Here is a 24957-nt window from a genome sequence, read left to right on the forward strand (position 1 = left end):
CTTGGCAAAACATAACTTTTTGATTTATTCAAAATACTTTGTCTTGTTCCTTTTTACTTATGGTTAAGTATTCTCATTTTGTTACTTACCATACATAACTTTTGTTTACACTTAACTATATGACTACATTTTGGGTTTTAAACATATGACAATGGTTTAGACAAGAACATTTGATGGTTGGTTTAAACATGGACTTTATACATTGATGGTTTGTTTAATGACTTAAGTAACGATATGTGTGTAGTATGATACAAGCATGGTGGATACGCCGCTGGTACTTCCTATATATAAGTGCTTGTATTGTATTACATGTCATAACGTTATTTAAATCATTCAATTTTGGACTTATACATTTTTGCAAATAACATATTTTCACAAGACTTTGTTTTACAAAACAATTTATTTCATACAACTTATTTTTACTTGGTTATTCTTTTAACCATACATCATTCTTTTATACATACATATTAACTGATTTGTTATCGCTTTTCAAACATTTTATAAGCAAGCACTTAAACTAGATTCATGACAAGTTTTCATTAAACATTTTCTTAAACCTAAGTCATGAATCCTATTTTCATAAAACCTATGTTACTCACAGGCATTTTTATGCTGACGTACCTATTTTCACATGTGTTTTCAGGAGCTGTTGCTTAGGATGTTGATCGTGACACGCTAGGGTGGACTCGGGCCTTAGTGACATAAAACAGATCTAGACTTAGATTAGCTATGTGATGTACTTTTGTTTTCTTTTTAAGACAATGTAACATGTTGGTTCTTGTTTCAAACAATGTATTCCACCCTTTGGTTATGAATAAAATATTATTTTGATTACCTTGGTTGTGGAACAATAATTCTGTTACAACACTCCCCGACGTTTCCGCCACGATTTGATGTTTTACGTGGTCGGGGTGTAACACCAAGGATCCCTGATCCGATGTAGATTTTGGATTCAGGATCATCAGGATCCAAGAGGATTTCGTCCACATCCTGCTCTCTTGCCTCCAAGACACCCCTTGGAGGATACTTTAATTGCTATTACTCCCTTGGTTTCGAGGCTGGTTTCATTGATGAGGTGTAACAATCTTTAGCCTCCTGTTGATCACTATCGATCTTGATTATTCCCCATGGGCTAGGGAGCTTCACACACTGATGGTAAGTGGATGGGACTGCCTTCATATCGTGTATCCAGGGCCTGCCAAGGATAACATTGCAGCAAGACAAACAGTCAATAACACAAAATTTTTGATAATTATGTAATCCTTCCACATAAATTGGGAGTTTGATGTCCCCCAGGGTTTTCTTAGTTTCGCCACTAAATCCTACAAGCACGGAGGATCTTGGTGTGATATTTGATTCAGGGATACCCATTTTCTTCAGAACATCCAGCTGGATAATGTTTACTGAGCTTCCTCCGTCGATAAGGATCCTGCGGACAAAGTGGTTAGAAATAAAAAGAGTAATAACTAAACTATCATGATAAGGATCCTGGATGTCAACTCGATCATCCTCATCAAAGGTTATAATTTATCCTTCCGAGACACTTGATGTTCGTATAGGTCTTTCTCCGTGATCCATTTTAGCTTCCTTTGCATGCCTTTTAGCTGTTGAGAAGGATGTACCACAGATGTCTGATCCTCCAGAAATAAAGTTGATTACTTGTGCATCTGCCGGAGGAGCTGGAGCTCTCTCAGGGATCCTTTCAAGATCCTGAGTCCTTTGCTTTTTTCTTCCCAACAATTCTTTCAAATGCCCCTTGCTCAGTAGATATCCAATTTCCTTTCGTAATGCGATGCATTCCTCTGTCAAATGCCCAAAATCCTCATGGTATGCACACCACTTTGATTTATCTTTAGCTGCGGCTGGTTTGTCATTTTTTCTGGGCCATCTGGCCTTTTCTCCTAGATTCTGCATTGCAAGGATCAGTTCATGACTATCAACGGAAAAACAATATTCAGAAATCGGAGGATAATCCTCATCGTCCTCTTCTTGGTCAACAGCATGCACGTTCTGGTTGTCAGTTCTATTGTAGGATCTGAATTTGTTGCTTTTGAAAGAGGATCCTTGCTTTTCTTGTTTTGAGGATCCTACTTGTCTCTCCTGGATCCTCTTGTCATCCTCTAGCCGGATGAACCCGAGTGCCCGAGTTCTTACTTCGTCTAGGTTCCTGCATGGTGTCATAACAAGATCATCATAGAACAATGAATCCTTAAGCAATCCCATCTTGAAGGCCTCAACAACTGTGGCCACATCCAAGTTAGGAATATCCAAGGATTCTTTACCAAATTTGGTTATATAATCCCTTAATGATTCATTATGACCCTGAGTTATCCTATATAAATCGCTAGTCAATCGTTCAAATTTTCTACTACAAGAAAATTGATTATTGAATAAGTTAACTAAATTAGCGAATGAAGTAATAGAGTAAAGGGGAAGACTTAGCAGCCATTTAAGAGCTGATCCAGTAAGAGTGGATCCAAATCCCTTGCATAGGCATGCTTCCTTTAACCTTTCTGGAATAGGATTGATCTCCATCCTCTCCCTATATTGTGCTATGTGTTCCTCAGGATCCGTTGTACCATCATACAGCTTCATAGTAGGGATATGGAATCTTTTGGGTATCTCAGCATCACAAATTGGTGGTGCAAAACGAGATACCTTATGGCTTCCATCTGCAATCTCCGGGATAGGTTTGACTACCCCTGGAACACTTGATATCATATCCTTCAGTTTTTGTAGTTCTCTGGCCATAGCATGATTGATACCTGTATCCTGCATGAATCCATGGTTAGTGGTAAGAGAATTATTAAAAGTGTTACCTCCCATCGGGTTCAAGTTAGGAACATTGGATGTGAATCCATATTGCTGGGATTCTGGGATGATGGAGGGACCAGTGGAAGCAATGGTCTGCATCGGAATAAAATCTCCTTGATGGACATCTGGACTTCCTGTTTGCAAATTCTTCAAGGATCCTGGTACCTGAAGGGATCCCTGAACATGGGATGATCCTGGAACGAAGGAGGGTCCTTGAACCTGGGATGATCCTGGAACGAAGGAGGGTCCTTGAACCTGGGATGATCCTGGAACGAAGGAGGATCCTGAGTTCATGAAGGATCCCATATGCTGAGTACAGGATCCTGCCGGTTGGAAATATGATCCTGATGCCTGAGTCACTATTGCTGGTCCGAAATGCACTCCTCTTAATCCACCCATATGTTGAATGTCTGGGGCCTCTGATGGCTGAGAAGTAATCACGGAGTATCAAAATTCAAAGATTTGGGCATTAGTGGGGAATGATCCTCTGCCGTTTTCTTTTGCCTTTTGAGATCTCCGATTTCCTTGAGGATCCTGTCATTAGTTTCATCCTGCTGCTGCATACGATCCCTCATCTGCAAAATCAAAGTAAATATATCACTAGTACTGAACAGAAGAAGTTAGAGCAGAAGATGATGGTTTAGAGGAGATAGGAGTTGGTCTCTTCTCAGCATTTTTCTGAGATCCAGCTGGTGGTGGAGGCAAAGGTGGAATGCCATTAGATGAATTGACTGCAGACATCGCTGTGGAAGTATTCTTTAACGATGAAGCCATGCAACACTTCCGGAATGATCACCAACAGAAAAATTTCCTTATGAATGAAGCACCAATTGCCCCACGGTGGGCGCCAAACTGTTTTGGTCAAAAATCACACAAGGATAATGCAACCAAACTCTTTGTAAACGGGGAATGATGCTTGGTATGATGAGCAAAGTAAAGGATCACTATAATGAAAATTGCACAAGTGACACAAGGATTTATACGAGGAAAAAGCCCTTGATCAATGAATGATCTCCGGCATAAAAAACCTCGGGTGATGGAAACTACCGATCACCAAACTTCAATATAACAAACAATGTTTACAACTTCGGATGGTAACGAGCTAGGTACAAGAATCACTATAGTATCGTATGCTAAAGCGTGTGAGAAATGTGTTGTGTCTTCCGAATGTTCAAGAGTGTCACTTATACAAGTGTGTGTGGTTCTATTTTAGGCAAATCACCTAACTACTAGCTCGTTATCCCTTTAGAAATAGAAGTAAATTTAGCCTAAATAATCGCCCTTGAATTGTGCTGAGTTTCCATATTCTTCATAACGTCCATCTTTGATTATGCATATGCGAGATTAGCGTGACACATTCCTTGTTTACGTTGCTAAGACCAGATCCAACTCGTAATTCCTGCAAGATAACATTAAGTCCAAAGAGAACAGTCGTTAGTATGAGGATCCTTAGGATGATCCGTGATCCTGATCCTGGAGCTCCTCTAAGGATCACTATCTGCCAAAGAAGCAAGGATCACTTGTTAGGATCACATGTAAGGATCATAGGTCATAAAAATCCAGCCCTAACAAATCCTGCAATTAAAGTCTCATATTCTGCTTCGTTATTGGTAGCAGGGAATTCACACCTAATAGCCTGGGGTAATATGTCCCCCTGTGTCGATTTTAGTAGTATTCCCAGTCCTAGTCCTCTAACATTAGATGCTCCATCAGTGTACAATGTCCAGGATCCTGAGGATTCTCCTAATTGTTGGACTTCTAGGTCTACCTCATCCTGAATGTCACTACTGAAATCAGCCACAAAGTCGGCTAGGGCCTACGATTTTATGGCATTCCTAGGTTCATATACTAAGTCATAAGCAATTAACTTTACTGACCACTTAGCCATCCTACCGGACATCTCTGGTTTCCTAAGCACATTTTTAACTGATAATTAGTTTTAACATGAATCCTATGTGTTTCAAAGTAATGTCCAAGCTTCGTTGATGCCATAACTAGAGCCAATATTAACTTTTCTAAATGAGAATATCTAGTTTCCGCATCTAATAAACTTTTGCTAACATAATAAACAGGATACTGCTGACCTTCATGATCTTTTACTAGGACAGCACTTACTGCATTCCCTGATACTACAAGACACAGGGATAATGGTTCACCATCCTCAGACTTCATTAGTAGAGGTGCAGTTGAGAGGTATTGCTTCAAATCCTGCAAGGTTGCTTCATGCTTCTCCCCCCCCCCATTCAAACTTCTTATTTTTCTTCAGGATATCATAAAACTCCTTGCATTTTTCTGAGGATCTTGAGATAAATCTATTTAGCGCTGCTACTCGTCCTGTCAGCCTTTGAACATCCTTCATGTTAGAAAGTGATTTGATATCTAGGATGGCTTTGATCTGTTCCGGGCTCGCTTCTATCCCCCTTTTAGTTACCATATATCCTAGAAACTTTCCTGCCCCCACTCCAAAATGGCACTTGGCAGGATTTAGCTTCATGTTATATTGATCCAGGATATCAAATGCTCCCTTAATATCCTGGAGGTGATCCTAAGCCTTTTTAGATTTTACCACCATATCATCGATGTATACCTCCATTGTGTCCCCCAGCTTATCTTTGAACATCATGTTCACCAATCTCTGGTATGTTGCACCTGCATTTTTTAAACCGAAAGGCATAGCAGTATAACAATAAATACCTGTTGGTGTCATGAAGGCAGTATCCTCTTGGTCCGAAGGCTCCATTTGAATCTGCTGAAATCCTGAGGATGCATCCATGAAGGTTAACATCTCATGGCCAGCGGTAGCATCCACCATTGCATCAATATGAGGAAGAGGAAATGGGTCTTTGGGACAAGCCTTATTCAAGTCTGTGTAATCTACACAAACTCTCAATTTCCCATTCTTCTTTTGAACCACTACCACATTTGCCAGCCATTTAGGATATTTGACTTCTCTGATCATCTTGGATTTCAATTGTCTTTCAACCTCTTCTTGAATAATTGCATTCCGTTCAGGAGCAAACTTCCTTCTCTTTTGCTGAACGGGCTTAAACGACCTGTCACTTCCAAGCTTGTGAGTGATAATATCTTTGGATATACCTGTCATATCCTCATGCTTCCATGAAAATGTTGACATCCTGTACTTCAGAAAGTTAATTAATTGTTCTTCAATATCCTGAGGGATATTGGTTCCCACGAGCACCGAGATATCAGGATTATCCTGATCCAAGATAACTTTCTTCATATCCTGCTCCGAAGCCTCCATGATATCTTGGGCCCGTATCTTTAATTGCTATGCTGCATTAGGTTTGGTTGAGGATTTTAATGAGGATGAGTAACATTCTTTTGCCTCCTGTTGATCACTTTCCACCTTGACAACCCCCCAAGGAGTAGGGATCTTGATACACTGATGATAGGTTGATGGGATGTCCATCATGTCATGGATCCATGGCCTGCCCAGTATGATGTTATAGCAGGATACGGAATCCATCACACAGAAACGTTGTATCGAGTTGACCCCTTCAATATACACTGGTAGCTTTATCTCTTCCACTGTGTTCCTGGCCTCTCCTCTGAACCCAACAAGCATGGTGGATTTCGAAGTGATATCCATTGGTGATACATTCATCCTCTTCAGAGTCTCTAGTTGAATTATGTTGACTGAGCTGCCATTATCTACCAATATCCTGCGTACAAAATGGTTAGCCACATATACCGTTATTACAAGTGCATCATGGTGAGATCCTGAACAGTATCCCTGTTATCACTGTCAAAAGTGATCACTTTATCAGTTGTGAGGGTGATCATCCTGGCTGGTTTATCCCCTCTTTCGGTCTTGGCCTCTTTTGCATGTCTCTTGGCCACAGAATACGAAGTCCCACAAATGTCGGATCCTCCTGAAATAAAGTTGATTATCTTGGCATCCGCAGGAGGTGACGCCGCTCGTTCAGGATACTTCTCAGTATCCTGACCCTTATTCTTCTTTCTTCCTAAGAGATCCTTCAGATATCCCTTGCTTAGAAGATAGCTTATTTCTTTTGTTAGAGAAATGCAATCCTCAGTCACACATCCGAAATCTTCGTGGAAGGCACACCATTTGGACTTATCCTTCTAATCAGCTTTTTGCTAATTCTTTCGAGGCCACCTAGCTTTGTCTCCTAAACCCTGCATAGCATACATCAATTCAGGAATGTTAACAGAAAACCAATATTCAGATAATTTAGGATATTCTTCAGGATCCTCGTCTTCAACAGCATTCACTCTCTTATTGTCATTTCTACCATATGGCTTAGAGCGATATGGTTTAAATGAGGATTCTGACTTCCTGTTGGTTGACTCGTAGGTACTGGATGAGTTCATCCTTTCTTGCATTTTCTTATCATCCTCCAGCCTGATATATCTCAAGGCCCTGTTTCGAGCTTCGTCCAAGTTCCTGCAAGGATTCATTACAAGATCCTGATAAAATTGATGATCCTTCCGTAACCCCATTTTGAACGCTTGTACTGCCATAGCAATATCAAGATTCGGGATATCCAGGGATTCTCTACTAAATCTGTTAACATAATCCCTTAGGGATTTTTGTGATCCTTGTGTTATCCTGTATAGATCACTTGTTAGTTTCTCAAAGCTCCTGCTACAAGAAAATTGACTGATAAACAAATTAACTAAATGAGAAAATGATGTAATTGAATAAGGTGGAACATTTAAAAGCCATTTTAAAGCCGATCCTGTTAAAGTTGAACCGAAGCCTTTACATAAGCATTCTTCCTTAAGTTCTGGTAGGATTGGATTTGGTTCCATTATTTCCCTATACTGGGCAATATGCTCCTCAGGATCTGTCGTCCCATCATACAACTTTATGCTGGGAGTCTGGAATCTTTTTGGAATTTCAGCATCACAAATTGGATGAGCAAATCGGGATATCCTGTGACTATCCTGGGATACTTTCGGTATAGGCTGCACTACTCCAGGAACACTTGATATCATATCCTTCAATTTTTGAAGTTCCCTGGTCAATACTGGTGTTACACCTATATCCTGCAAAGAATCAGAATTATTAGTAGCAGAGATACTGATATTGGCAGACATGTTACCAGCCTGTTGGCTTTTGCCATATCCTGGACCATATCCTGGGCCATATCCTGGATCCCTCACGGTCGATATCCTGGCAGATGATGGTATCTCCAGCATGTTGCTCCGGGACTGACTCAGTATCATGTTGCCTTGATTATCCTCGGTAAATGTTGATGAACTAAAGATCAGGATCCTGGGCTATAGAGGAGTAGTTGTATCCTCCACAGGTTTCCTGGAGTTTGGCTTCAAGAGTTGTATATACTTCATGATCGTCTGGTTAGTTTCTTGCTGCCTCTTCATTTGTTCCTGTATACTACCAAACAAAGACAGAATTTCGTTATTAGAAGCAAGGATATGGGTTCTCCCTGAATTTCCGGATCTAGAAACATTCTGAGCAGCAGGAATTTCTCTCGGTGTGTGGCTTTCATTTCTCCTCTGAAAAGTCTGAACTTGTGAAGGTGGAGGAGACACCGAACCAACTGTTGCAGAAGTTGAAGCAGACACAGTAGAAGAGCTCATGCTTGATCTCGAGGCCATTGCAAACAACGTAGTAAAAAGTTTGGAAAATACAAAACCAAGTAGTGATCTTGCAAAAGTTTTTAGAAAAAATAGCACCACTTGCCCCACGGTGGGCGCCAAATTGTTTTGATCAAAAATTACCGAAGCAATTAAGTGATCAAATTAGTTAAGTGAGGTAGTGTGCTAAAAAGTGTGTTGAAAATATGTTGGTTAAGTTGTTTAGAAAAACAGTATTCAGGATACGGCTCAGGATATTGAGCTGTATCTATGATCAAACAATGAGCAAAAAGTAAAGGAAATGACACCAGATGTACGAGGAAAGCCCTTGATCAATCTAGATCGCTGGTATAAAACCTCGGGAGCTGACAATCACAGCTGCCTAGTTTTTCTTATTGCTTCAAACTTCAGGATACAGTGCAGGATATGATGCGGATCAACTAGGTGTTACAATGAAATTTGATTACAAGTGTTTGTGTTTAGTGATTGCTAGAAGCTAGAGAGTAAAGTGTGCGAGTGAAAGAGTGTGGAAAAAGTTGTGTCTACCTATGATCCGATCAATCCCCTTTTATAGTAAAAGAAACTAACAAACTATCCTATTATTCCAGGATACTTTGGAATATTCCATTCTGAACGTTGGGGGCTGCTTCTACTCATTTTCCACGCGCATATTAACCATAATTCCGGGATTTAAGCCTCCATGACCGTTGGAACATTAATATCTTCGACCAGCTCCCATGAAACATGCCTTTCTTCAATGACGACCGTTACAAGAGCTATTCTTCCGCCATCAACGTCCTTATTCTGACTAATTTGAGCGGGTCTTCAGGATAACTTGGTCCTCATGAACGTTAGTCCCTTGTAACCAACGTTTACAAGCAAATCATTAGTTATAGTCAGGATACTGCCCCAGGATGTTACCAATATCCTGGCCTGGTATCCTGATCCCGTATCCTAATCATATACAACTAATAAAAAATCAAGATACAAAGTCAGGATATGGGCTCAGAATTTCACCCATAACAGCTGTTATGTCAATATAATGATCATAACTGTGACACCTGTGTCACTTCAACCATCAAACAAATGCCAAACCAATGAAATATTGTATTTCATACTTTGGACTTGTATAAATATGTGTATCGTTTGCATATATCAACTCTTGTTCGATTTCAAGCTCTACATCGCTTTCTGGGGAATTATACGCAAACTGATGCGTAAACGTACTCAGTTTAATGCGACAAATACTCCGGAACAGCAACATATACTCAACATACCTCAAATAACCTTTACATAACTTAGAAATAAGTTTTGAAGGCTTTGGTATGGCAAAAACAAGTTAATTCGCTTACAGGGACTAAACTTGACAAACTGCGAAAGTATGCCAATTTGAACTGTAACGAACATTCCGGAACATGTCCATAAGTTAAACATACCATAAATATCCTTTACATAGCTTAGAAATTGGCTTTGAGGGGTTTGGTATGCTAAAACAAACTTTTGGATCATTCGGGGGCTAAAAGTGTCAAAAAGTGCACAAGTTTGCACTTTTGCGCATAACTTACGTTCTGAATACATCCGGACATCCAAAAAATTTATGTAAGCATCCTCATATTATGCCTTAGTGTATGGCATGAGAAAAATCCATTCGTCGCGCAATTTGGATCGTCCTTCGCGCTTGTGCGCATTCCGTCGTAATTAACCGAACATCGCGACCGTACGGCCAAACGAACCGACATCCGACATATTTTTGAGCACATTTTAAGTTCCCTGTACTTTAACTTCATTTTAGAGCATTGAAATGAGGTTAACGGGGCTTAAACGGGTCAAAAATGCATCAAATACCAAGTTTTGGAGCTGCAGGGACCAAAACTGTAAATCTGCCAAACTAGGGGCTTACGGACCGTAAGCCAAAACCCATACGGTCCATAAGGAGTCCCCAGTACAGCAGATTCATTGAATCCACTTGCAGTTGGCCTTTCGTTTGTTCAAGGGGCAATGCCCTTTCACCCAATCAAGAGCCAAGGGCCATTTTCAGTAACCACAACATTTTGACAAGTGGACGCTTAGGATCGTGGCACGATATTCAAGAAACGATCCTAACGGTTCTACTTTTCCTATAAATACCCCCCCTTGTTGCCAAAAACCCACACAATTTGATCAAAATGCTCTAAGTTGATGCCATTGCTTCATACCTGAGCTCTTTGATCTAGATTAGCTTTCGGGGACCCTCCGTAAGTATTCTTTCGTTCTTTTATTCGCTTTTCGAGTCCGAAAGTCAACGTTTTGTTGACTTTCTGTGTTGACCAGCCTATGGTCAACACGAAGTTCATGGAACTTCATAACGTGAGCGTGATCACGATGGTTATAGTCCATGGCGACTATACCTACTGATCACCACGTTATCTAGGCTCAGTGACGAGTCGTAGTTTCGGCCAAAATGTGCATTCTTGCATATTTTGTAACCAAACTACTCGTGAGCATCAAAGCCGTTTGTTTTTATGCCAAACTTGTTTTCTAAACCTAGTTAAGCATGTTCTAACATGCTTAGCTCGTCACTTTTAGTGTAGTGCTTATATAGGGTCGTAAGGTAAGCGATCTAAACCATCGCTTATACTTTCGAACCCGACCCATTTGGTCGATCATTAGGATCCGACCAAACACTTTAGGTGACCATAGTTGTAACCTTCCGGGGTTATACCTAGTGGTCACGATGTTAGGCATTCCAGATGCGTTCTACGCGAACGACGCGTAAGGTAGCATAAGCTACCTAAACGGGTCGTAATGGGTCGCAATCACTTAGGTTAGGTTTCATTTTAGTATGTAGGCTTTGTTAAACCATATTACACGAGTCTCCACACTCGTTTGGTTTACAAACCCGCATACTATCCGATCCTTCCGATTTTGGTCCGGTATATTAATATAGCTACCTATTAGGTGCCGTTTGATATCCCGTGATCTCTAGCATTATCTGGTTATTATACAAGGAATTCAAAGCAATCTCAGGTGAGTACATTGAACCTCTCTTTTACTGTTTTCCAAACTGTTTTGGGGTGAAAAACATGTGCCTACTCGTTACTTTCATGCTTTCCTGTTTTCACATCGTATACTGGCTATGTTCATTAGTACATTTATAGTACATGATTTCAATACATTTTATGCTATGTATGCCCATTGTGTGCATACTTAGTACATCACTTTACAATACATTTCATGCTATGTATGCCCATTGTGTGCGTACCTAGTACATTGCCTTACATTACATGCTATGTATGCCCATTGTGTGCTTACCTAGTACATTGCCTTACATTACATGCTATGTATGCCCATTGTGTGCGTACTTAGTACATTGCTTTACATTTCATGCTATGTATGCCCATTGTGTGCGTACTTAGTACATTGATTTACATTACATTCCTGTTGCATATGTTTACTCAGCATATGGACACATTGATTTACATGAACATTTCTGCTTCGTATGTTTACTTAGCATACTTAGTACAATTGTTTACATCACATGCCTTCATCTTGTTATGACATTTGGTTTGTTTAACATGGGACAATACATTCATTAACATTAGCTACGTCGTTCGTTAGTAGGTAGTGGTACCATAGGAATTGACAACTCCCGTTCCTGAAATCCTGGGTTTGATAGGATTGTAAGGAATGACCGAATTCGATATACATAACTTAGATAAACCTTTAATTTGTTTAAGGGTTTATCGCCACAGTCTCAAGGCTTGGATGTATGCATATTTCACAATACCGCATAAATGTTAATATCAGTATAGCATGCATTTCCACAGAACATAACTTTGATTTAAACCAAGTTTTACTTCAATACTATGTTTTTGTGCATATGGTTTAGTTGATATATTTCACTAGCCATACATATCATTTTGGTTACATATTACATGATTTACATTTGATCACGCATTGTTCCACAAAACATAACGTTGATTTAAACCATGTTTAACTCCAACACCTTGTTTTGTGCATTTTACATATGGTTTAAGTTGATACATCTCGCTTACCATACAAGATATATTTTGGGTACACATTACATTATTTACATTGAACATAGATATTTCGACATAGTTTACACAATAACACTTGACATTTGGTTTATACATGAACAATTTACATGGTGGATGGTTTGGGTAAATGGTTGGTGTAACGTGGCGTATGTAATATGATACAAACATGGTGGATACGCCGCTGGTACTTCCTATATATAAATGCTTGTATAGTATTACATATCGTAGCGTTATCCAAGTCATTTCAGTCTAGATACATTACATTTTACACAAATAACATATTCTTCACAAGACATTGTTTTACAAACGACTTATCTTATACAAACTCATTTAATTGGTTATTCATTTAACCATACAGTGTTCTCTTATTTATACATATCATCTGATCTTATCGTTTTTCAAATGATTTACAAGACAAAGCAAATTACAAGGTTCATGACTAAACATTTTCTCAAACATAAGTCATGAATTCCGTTTTCACAAAACCAATGTATCTCACAAGCATTTTTATGCTGACGTACCTATTTTCACATGTGTTTTCAGGAGATGATGCATAGGACTTATCAAGATATACTTAGGCGGACCTGTGCCTTAGTGACTTAAAACGAGACAAGAACTAGTTAATTTTTGTTATGTACTATTTGGTTCTTGTTTAAACAATGTAAACTTTCATGTTTGATCAATAAAACGGAACTTCAATTGCCATGGATTTGAAACAATTAATTCTGTTACAACACTCCCCGACATTTCCGCCACGTTTGGTATGTTCTACGTGGTCGGGGTGTGACAATAACCCTGATCCTTACTTCCACCAGATTCTTCATGACCCAAAAGAGATGTGTTGCCGAAGGTATAATCATCAGCAACCTTCCCAGTCTCTTGTCGCTTCTTTTTCTAATTCAACTCCCTCTCATAGGTAAGGAGTCAACCATGAAGCTGGGTCAGGGTAAGTTCTTTGAACCCAACTAAATTTCTGGTTACAAAAGCAATTGTGTACCTTTTTTCAGGAAGTGACCTTAGAAACCTACTATTTAGAGTTGATTTAGCAAATTCAACACTTGTGACAACCTGAGTTCTCAATGTCTTTCCTCACAACTACGTTTTCTTAATTCGTTGCGTCTTTTATGTGCACCGATTATCTGTTTGTAAATTATTAATCAGTGTTAATTGGTTAAATGTTAAATATGGATTTTGTGAAATATGTAATGTGTTATTAATATTATCTATATATATTAATATATTTTATGGTGCATTGTAAGACCCTAACACGCTTTAAAGGAAAAGACGCAGCGGAAATTCGTACCATAAAAATTTCTTTCATTAAAAACGTTTCGACCTACTTGCAAATTCATTATAATATACCTTCTTACAATATATGCATCTTTTGTACTCGTTTACAAAATAAAAGCATAACTTATAACTATCATTTTACATAATCAAGCATTCCCGTACAATCTATCTTGTGACTCGGTCTTTGATCGCTACACCTCATGGTGATAATCTGTGACTCGTACAACCTGCACCCACCACATATATTCACACCATTAGTATACGTTATATACGAGCAAGATTCTTAATCATGTAACCTTGTTACGTTCTATCCACATCTACTTTCCATCACATCATCCTTCTAGAATAGTTTATTCCATCCGGGTGTCTAATCCTTGACGAAACTTCAATATAGTACCTGCACTACATTCCTTCTCGAGACACACTGTTAATAACGTCAATACTTAATTGTATTGAAATCACGTATGCAATACATACGTAACTGTGTACATACGTTCCTACTCACATACATACATACATACATACATACATACATATATACATACATACATACATACATACATACATACATACATACATACATACATACATACATACATACATACATACATACATACATACATACATACATACATACATACATACATACATACATACATACATACATAAATACACACATACATACATAAATACATACATACATACATACACACATACATACATACATACACACATACATACATACATACACACATACATACAGACATACATACATACATACATACATACATACATACATACATACATACATACATACATACATACATACATACATACATACATACATACATACATACATACATACATACATACATACATACATACATACATACATACATACATACATACATACATACATACATACATACATACATACATACATACATACATACATACATACATACATACATACATACATACATACATACATACATACATACATACATACATACATACATACATACATACATACATAACTCCATACAAACATACCTTCATAAAACGGATCATAACTACACTCGTGCATTCCTTCACTCAACGTACATGTACTTACATAATTACATAAACTCATTCGTACCTACATACTAACTCGTATTCATGATTACTTATTAGCTTAAGCGTATTGGGAAGAAGTTAAATCAATACATACATACCCGCATACTTAGTTCATTACTCCGCATACTCGCTCCCACAACCCGATCTTACCCACACGTCATAAATGCTTTTAAAATGCCCTTCGGGTATGTTTCGAATCTTAAGAATGAGTTCCGAACTCACCCATAACTTACCAAGCCTTTCGGTAGGGTTGAGGAACATTATAAAGACTTAACAAGGAACATTTAAATTTGTATCTGACCTCCACCGTAAGCTATGGTGGCTACCGTAGCTTACGGTGGCCCCAAAAGCTTTACGGTAATTCTATACTGCCTTACGGCAGAAAAGGAACCCAGCTCCCACCGTAGCTTACGGTGAGCACCGTAAGCTATGGTGATGCCCAGTTCAGCTCCCCAATTTGATACTAAAACTCGCATAACTCGTTCGTTTTGCATCCGTTTCACATGAAACATGTTCCTAAACATCCGTAAAACAATTCCTTACGTATTAGACTAAGAATCCTTTCCCGGGTCCTTAACCATTACCCGTATTATTACCGTTACCTTACTTATTCTTATTTATTCGACCCGTTTGGTCCCACAAACTACCTTCGACTATCTATATCAATAATTATCTTAATACTTTCAATCATTTCATGCCGTACATAGCTTCCCTTCATTTACAAACAAGAAAGTCCTTATGTATACTAAGAAGTGAGTCGAAAGTCACTTACTTTAAGCGTTAGTGTTCGTGCTTGCTCCCTCGCCTCCGCTTGACCCGTTAGCTTTCCATACTTGAGTCTATGTCAAATTTGGGGTTCCTATCGTTTCAAGTCATTATGCCCATATCATAGTTAGTTCGCATGTTCATTCATATCACATCCATTTCCAACTCTTAACTACATAGACTCTTAATAGTCGAACTTTATCATGGATAAGACATGAATTGACAACCACATTGGTCAACATTCACTTAATCAAAGTTATTATCTTACATACGTTCACGACATAACTCCAACATTATCACTTACCATAAGCTATTCATTTCACACTCGTACACATTCACTTTTAATTACCATAAATCTAGCGCATCAAATACATGGCGAGCATCACACCATTGAAGCATAAAGTACAAGTTCCTAATGCAAAATTTTACCAAACCAAACCTTCAATCCGAATTCTCATATGGACTCTATCGTAAGCACACTTAACATATTATTTTGCTAACGACTACCCCATGAACGCTTTCTATACATACTTACCCACAACTTGCACATAATTTCACAATTTGTTCTCTTAGGCATTTCATCAAACACTTGGCGGGTTTCGCATTCGTAACACATTATGTACAAGCCTTTAAAGCGTGATTCCTACTAATTCTTCACATAACTTATTAACAATCAATCAAGTTCATAACAATATTTCATCCTAACTAGGAACATATGGTTGTGACATCAATTATTCATAACAAGATCCTCAACAACAACCAATTAACAAGTAGAAACCTCAAAATTTCTAGTCATTCCTTGACATGCAAGTGGGTTTTGCTTAAATCCATGTTCATATTCAAAATTCAACATATCTTGATGTCTACACCACCATGGCAACCATCATTCATACTAGATTTATCATTACATTCACGAATTACACTAAACCCACTAAATCAAACATCACCAAATTGCAAAATTCGACTTACTTGATGTAGGAAATACTTAGGTGATCATTAGTCCATGTTCCTTCTTGAATTTGAGCTACAATTAACCCCTCAATTTGGTGGTCTTCATGATTAGGGTTTATGAACCTTCAAGGAGCTCCTGGCTCCTTCTCGAACACACGTACGTGTGTGTGTATTTGTGTGTGTTTATTTTTCATATATTAACTCAACTTTCTTATTAACCCACTTTTAGTCCCTTGTGTTAGCCACTAAAGCATAAATGGGTACAACTTTAGTCATTTAGTACTTCTAACCACACACACTTAACTAGGTTAAATAACCTAGTTATTCATTTCGTGCTAAGTCATATAAGAACACATGGAAATTATAAACATTCGGGTTTTGGGGTTTTTCAAGTCTACCCCCCTTAAAGAAGGTTTCGTCCCTGAAACCTTTCTCGTTCCTACTCTTACCTTTCTATTGTACTCATTTTAATGCGCACATTACAACATAATTCATTCGGGGTCTTTGCAAAAGTCTTAACCATGAATAAATATGATCGTACGCATTGTGATCTTCTTAGATTAGTAATTTACTTTCATAATCACACGAGAGTCAGGGTCTGATCCAGAGCTCTTATTAGTGTCTTTCATTTTATATTGCTAGTTTCTAGTACATACTATCACTAACATTTCATTCAGTGAACCTTTTTCCAAATGTATACAATTATTACTCGTATAGACCTAAGGTCACAACTTGTTTCTAACTTCCTATTTAACCATATTACATTCATACATTTACTAACCGGGATAAATCGATTCATTTCATACTACTCATACATCATATGTTATCTTTCATTTTGTTCACTATGAGCCATCCTAAACATCCATTGCTATCATTACTCCTGATTACCTTTAGCTCTTAAGAGGGGTTGATATATTATTATGCGCGTATTATAATCATTCAAAGACTTATTGTTACAACCAAAATCACCCCTCTTAAACTCACTTATCCATACTTACACGAAAACTAAGCATTATTCTCATGGTTACTATTGTTATTTATGCCGTGCGTATCTTTTCTACAATGTCTTGTTCAAATGAACATGGCCAACAAGTCGAGCATCAAGGTTAGTATTTCTTAACGATACTTGTCGTCTCTACTCTTGAAAGTGCATCCAAAGACCTAGTCGTGCTATTCATACATTGTTGACTTTCAGAAAGTCAATCATCTTACCTACATACTTTCGGCATATGATCATATACTCATCTAAACCTAGTCGGCCATACCGATGATACCATTTACATTTCATAATCATGGTGAAAGACACACATATACATAAGTACATGATCAACTAATTACATATATGCACATGTATCGTCAATTCAACTCATACTAACATATTCAAAATACTATAGTTTATCGTCAATTCAACTCATACTAACATATTAAAAATACTATAGTTGACAATCATAGTCAAAAACTAGAAATTTGACATAATCTCAACACCATTCTTTACTAGTAAGTCCATATTTCTCATACTTTACCTTCAACTTACCTCATTTGTCCTACATTACTATTCTTCTCAATTCATGCATCACTAAAGTTGCCTACACAAGCGCATCATACAGGTTCTTCATACGAGATTTTAACCCATACCCGAAGGTTTCGCTCATAACTTATAAAACGTAATTCTCAATGACATGGTTCTCTCCTTATGTTAACTATAAGGAATCAACCATTCCATACTATACCATACTCCTTTCACCATTCAATTTGCAGGGCGATTTCAATTTACTAATTCATACTTATCCGTCATAAATTAAAACACTTTACTTACCTCGATTTCATTCCATACTACAACGATCCGTAAATCAGATCTGTCCACATTCTTTACGAGTATTAGCCGTACCAGGCTAGATTCCATTCATCCATGTAATGTGCCTCCACTCGTACGCATCCTTCCACCAATTCTGTTGGTTTCATCACATCAAAGATTCTAACATTATCATCAAGAAATTTAGCAGTTAGTACATTTCATTTCTCACACGAAACTTTTTCATTCTAGTTACTTATTTCGCCAACCTTCATAATTTGATCTTTCAAGGCCAACTAACATTTCTTATTTATCGTATATGCATCGAGGTACACGTTCGTACTTCTTTCCATTCATGCTTACTTGCAAAATCATTCATTACGTTATTTCGGTACTCATGACCAAGCTTACCCTTCTCATTCATACTTAAATCATTGTCCGTGTAGTAGCCCGCCCTACGTTATGACTCCTACGGATCGATTACTAACACATTTAACACATAACGGGTGGTAAAACTTCTTTCTTTCATTTTAAAACTTAGGTTTGCGTGTGTCCATTACGATCATTCTCTTGTTCATTTACTTTGCATTTACTCATAGAACTCGTTTGACATAACTGCGGTCAATTATTGACACAATTCCGATGTGGGTAAATTTTATATTTTATATGTTTTAAATCCGTCTTGCGGATTCAAATGTAACATCCATACCTTTTACTACTTCTATATTTTGAATCCGTCTAGCGGTTTCTAACCTACCATTCATACATTTTCTTCCTTCTACGATTTGAATCTGTCTCGCAGATTCAAGCATATCATTCCTGCATTTCATTCCTTGAATCCGTCTTGCGGATTCATACATTCCATTCATATCTTTCATTCCTTACACGTGTTGAATCCGTCCCGCGGATTCAAACAGGTCATTCATACTTCATTCCTTTAATGTTTCGAATCCGTCTCGCGGATTCTAACACATCATTATACTTTCATTTCTTTCATGTTTCGAATCCGTCCCGCGGATTCTAACATATCTTTCATACTTTCATTTCTGAAAGTCTTATATTTCTCTTCACCCCCACGTCCACCTACAATCTAATTCTAACGGACATACCTGTAACAATTACCACGGTCTCACGAACGTTATACGTTTCTTGTGTACTGGCCAGGTACACAATCCACATACTAATTTCGTGTTTTCGCGTAATCGCCACCTTATGTCCGCAGAATTAAGTTTCGACACGTGTAATATTTCCAAAACTTCCTTACCATATTATTATTATATTTCATTTAAAATTTTCTTTCTCTTGCTTAATTATACCATTTCATGCACCCATAAGCTAAATCTACGTACCTCGGTCAATATGTCATATTACATACCTTGGTGCCGGCGCTAGACCGCATTTACAAATCGTCCTTTCCAAGCAATCATAATGACCTTACACATAACATACTGTTAGTTATCTTTAAATACATACTTAAGCCCATACTTACCTTGGCTTCTACCCTTAGATCTTGATCGAGTCTTAGATTGTACGGGTCCTTGGTCACGAGAGCACACCGGTTTGAGTTCAAGTATTTACCTCCTTCTACTTGATTCTCTCAAACCAGGGCTCTGATACCAACTTGTAAGACCCTAACACGCTTTAACGGAAAAGACGCAGCGGAAATTCGTACCATAAAAATTTCTTTCAATAAAAACGTTTCGACCTACTTGCAAATTCATTATAATATACCTTCTTACAATATATGCATCTTTTGTACTCGTTTACAAAATAAAAGCATAACTTATAACTATCATTTTACATAATCTAGCATTCCCGTACAATCTATCTTGTGACTCGGTCTTTGATCGCTACACCTCATGGTGATAATCTGTGACTCGTACAACCTGCACCCACCACATATATTCACAACATTAGTATACGTTATATACGAGCAAGATTCTTAATCATGTAACCTTGTTACGTTCTATCCACATCTACTTTCCATCACATCATCCTTCTAGAATAGTTTATTCCATCCGGGTGTCTAATCCTTGACGAAACTTCAATATAGTACCTGCACTACATTCCTTCTCGAGACACACTGTTAATAACGTCAATACTTAATTGTATTGAAATCACGTATGCAATACATACATAACTGTGAACATACATTCCTACTCACATACATACATACATACATACATACATACATACATACATACATACATACATACATACATACATACATACATACATACATACATACATACATACATACATACATACATACATACATACATACATACATACATACATACATACATACATACATACATACATACATACATACATACATACATACATACATACATACATACATACATACATACATACATACATACATACATACATACATACATACATACATACATACATACATACATACATACATACATACATACATACATACATACATACATACATACATACATACATACATACATACATACATACATACATACATACATACATACATACATACATACATACATACATACATACATACATACATACATACATACATACATACATACATACATACATACATACATACATACATACATACATACATACATACATACATACATACATACATACATACATACATACATACATACATACATACATACATACATACATACATACATACATACATACATACATACATACATACATACATACATACATACATACATACATACATACATACATACATACATACATACATACATACATACATACATACATACATACATACATACATACATACATACATACATACATACATACATACATACATACATACATACATACATACATACATACATACATACATACATACATACATACATACATACATACATACATACATACATACATACATACATACATACATACATACATACATACATACATACATACATACATACATACATACATACATACATACATACATACATACATACATACATACATACATACATACATACATACATACATACATACATACATACATACATACATACATACATACATACATACATACATACATACATACATACATACATACATACATACATACATACATACATACATACATACATACATACATACATACATACATACATACATAACTACATACAAACATACCTTCATAAAACGGATCATAACTACACACGTGCATTCCTTCACTCACACGTACATGTACTTACATAATTACATAAACTCATTCGTACATACATACTAACTCGTATTCATGATTACTTATTAGCTTAAGCGTATTGGGAAGAAGTTAAATCAATACATACATACCCGCATACTTAGTTCATTACTCCGCATACTCGCTCCCACAACCCGATCTTACCCACACGTCATAAATGCTTTTAAAATGCCCTTCGGGTATGTTTCGAATCTTAAGAATGAGTTCCGAACTCACCCGTAACTTACCAAGCCTTTCGGTAGGGTTGGGGAACATTATAAAGACTTAACAAGGCTTGGAATGGGTCCATGGGGTCTGAATTCGAAGGAAAAACAAAGAAATCCGCAAACTTTAAATTTGTATCTGACCTCCACCGTAAACTACGGTGGCTACCGTAGCTTACGGTGGCCCCAAAAGCTTTACGGTAATTCTATACTGCCTTACGGCAGAAAAGGAACCCAGCTCCCACCGTAGCTTACGGTGAGCACCGTAAGCTATGGTGATGCCCAGTTCAGCTCCCCAATTTGATACTAAAACTCGCATAACTCGTTCGTTTTGCATCCGTTTCACATGAAACCTGTTCCTAAACATCCGTAAAACAATTCCTTACGTATTAGACTAAGAATCCTTTCCCGGGTCCTTAACCATTACCCGTACTATTACCGTTACCTTACTTATTCTTATTTATTCGACCCGTTTGGTCCCACAAACTACCTTCGACTATCTATATCAATACTTATCTTAATACTTTCAATCATTTTATACCGTACATAGCCTCCCTTCATTTACAAACAAGAAAGTCCTTATGTATACTAAGAAGTGAGTCGAAAATCACTTACCTTAAGCGTTAGTGTTCGTGCTTGCTCCCTCGCCTCCGCTTGACCCGTTAGCTTTCCATACTTGAGTCCATGTCAAATTTGGGGTTCCTATCCTTTCAAGTCATTATGCCCATATCATAGTTAGTCGCATGTTCATTCATATCACATCCATTTCCAACTCTTAACTACATAGACTCTTAATAGTCGAACTTTATCATGGATAAGACATGAATTGACAACCACATTGTTCAACATTCACTTAATCAAAGTTATTATCTTACATACGTTCACGACATAACTCCAACATTATCACTTACCATAAGCTATTCATTTCACACTCGTACACATTCACTTTTAATTACCATAAATCTAGTGCATCAAATACATGGCGAGCATCACACCATTGAAGCATAAAGTAAAAGTTCCTAATGCAAAATTTTACCAAACCATACCTTCAATCCGAATTCTCATATGGACTCTATCGTAAGCACACTTAACATATTATTTTGCTAACGACTACCCCATGAACGCTTTCTATACATACTTACCCACAACTTGCACATAATTTCACAATTTGTTCTCTTAGGCATTTCATCAAACACTTGGCGGGTTTCGCATTCGTAACACATTATGTACAAGCCTTTAAAGCGTGATTCCTACTAATTCTTCACATAACTTATTAACAATCAATCAAGTTCATAACAATATTTCATCCTAACTAGGAACATATGGTTGTGACATCAATTATTCATAACAAGATCCTCAACAACAACCAATTAACAAGTAGAAACCTCAAAATTTCTAGTCATTCCTTGACATGCAAGTGGGTTTTTCTTAAATCCATGTTCATATTCAAAATTCAACATATCTTGATGTCTACACCACCATGGCAACCATCATTCATACTAGATTTATCATTACATTCACGAATTACACTAAACCCACTAAATCAAACATCACCAAATTGCAAAATTCGACTTACTTGATGTAGGAAATACTTAGGTGATCATTAGTCCATGTTCCTTCTTGAATTTGAGCTACAATTAACCCCTCAATTTGGTGATCTTCATGATTAGGGTTTATGAACCTTCAAGGAGCTCCTGGCTCCTTCTCGAACACACGTACGTGTGTGTGTATTTGTGTGTGTTTATTTTTCATATATTAACTCAACTTTCTTATTAACCCACTTTTAGTCCCTTGTGTTAGCCACTAAAGGATAAATGGGTACAACTTTAGTCATTTAGTACTTCTAACCACACACACTTAACTAGGTTAAATAACCTAGTTATTAATTTCGTGCTAAGTCATATAAGAACACATGGCAATTATAAACATTCGGGTTTTGGGGTGGTACATGCATGATTAAAACCAAAGGTGATTTCGCCACACTATGCTCGACGAAAACAAGGGGTTTTCGCCATGTCCACTCGACAAAATCCAGTGATTTTGTCGGCCCAGTCTTCGCCAAAGCCCATTAAGGGCCCAACACCTTATAACTCCTATAGAAACGATTGTAGACTATGTAAACTGTTATTAGAAACCCTAGAGTCTCTCCCTAACTTTGTGTGCGACGGCAGCCCTTCTCTCATTCGAAGCCAGATCCCTCCTGTTTGATCATTGTTAGCTCGGTTAGTAATTTACACATTTAGTTCTTGATTTCGATATGCTTGATTAATCGGTTACATAACTGTATGCGAAACATGATACTGACTTAGGGTTCTGGGATTGATGATTGAATGCTTAATCTTGAATGATATTGATGTGATCATAGTCCGAAGGCATGCTAGTATACTAATGATGTTCGGTTACGTGATTGTTATGTTAATCGATTTGGTGTATACATAAACTAGGGTTCATGTTAGATGTTAGGTACGGTACTGTGATGCTTCTGTTATGATGGTTAGTAGTGTTGATGATTATTATGATTGGATAACAGCTGTATGATTAATGGTAAAAGTGAAACGGTGGTGACGATTAAGGTTTCTGGAATGCGTAACTGTTGATGATGATGAAAACCCTACCCCGACGAAATCCCCACCCAGACGAAAACACAGAGACCAGGCAAAAACACAGGGACCAACGAAAACACAGGGACCAGACGAAAACACTAGGTGTTTTCGCCATACCTCAAGTCGACGAAAACCCTTGGGATTTCGTCGCCTGAATGGTTTTCGCCAATAAGGGTTTTCGCCAAAGGTGATTTCGCCGTATGTGATTTCGTCGAGTGTTCTGGCACAGTAACTCTGTTAAGTTTATTAACTCTGTTAAGTATGTTAATAGATAACCATATTAGAATAAACTGAGAAAGACATTTATGTGAAGCATGAATTGTAAGAATTTGATTAACTGCTTACGTGATACATGATGCTAACTGCCAAGCACACTATGTGACATTAGATTTGCATGCGAGTCATTACGAACGAAAACTGATTGTGTATACGTGCGTACTATAGGCCTTGACTGATTATTTGTGAGCGTGTAATTTAGCATACTGAGCAAACCAAGGTGAGTTCACACTTTCCACAAGGCATGGGATTCCCAAGGGTT

The sequence above is a fragment of the Helianthus annuus genome, chromosome 10, assembly GCF_002127325.2.
Source record: "Helianthus annuus cultivar XRQ/B chromosome 10, HanXRQr2.0-SUNRISE, whole genome shotgun sequence".
In the NCBI taxonomy this organism is placed as follows: Eukaryota; Viridiplantae; Streptophyta; class Magnoliopsida; order Asterales; family Asteraceae; genus Helianthus; species Helianthus annuus.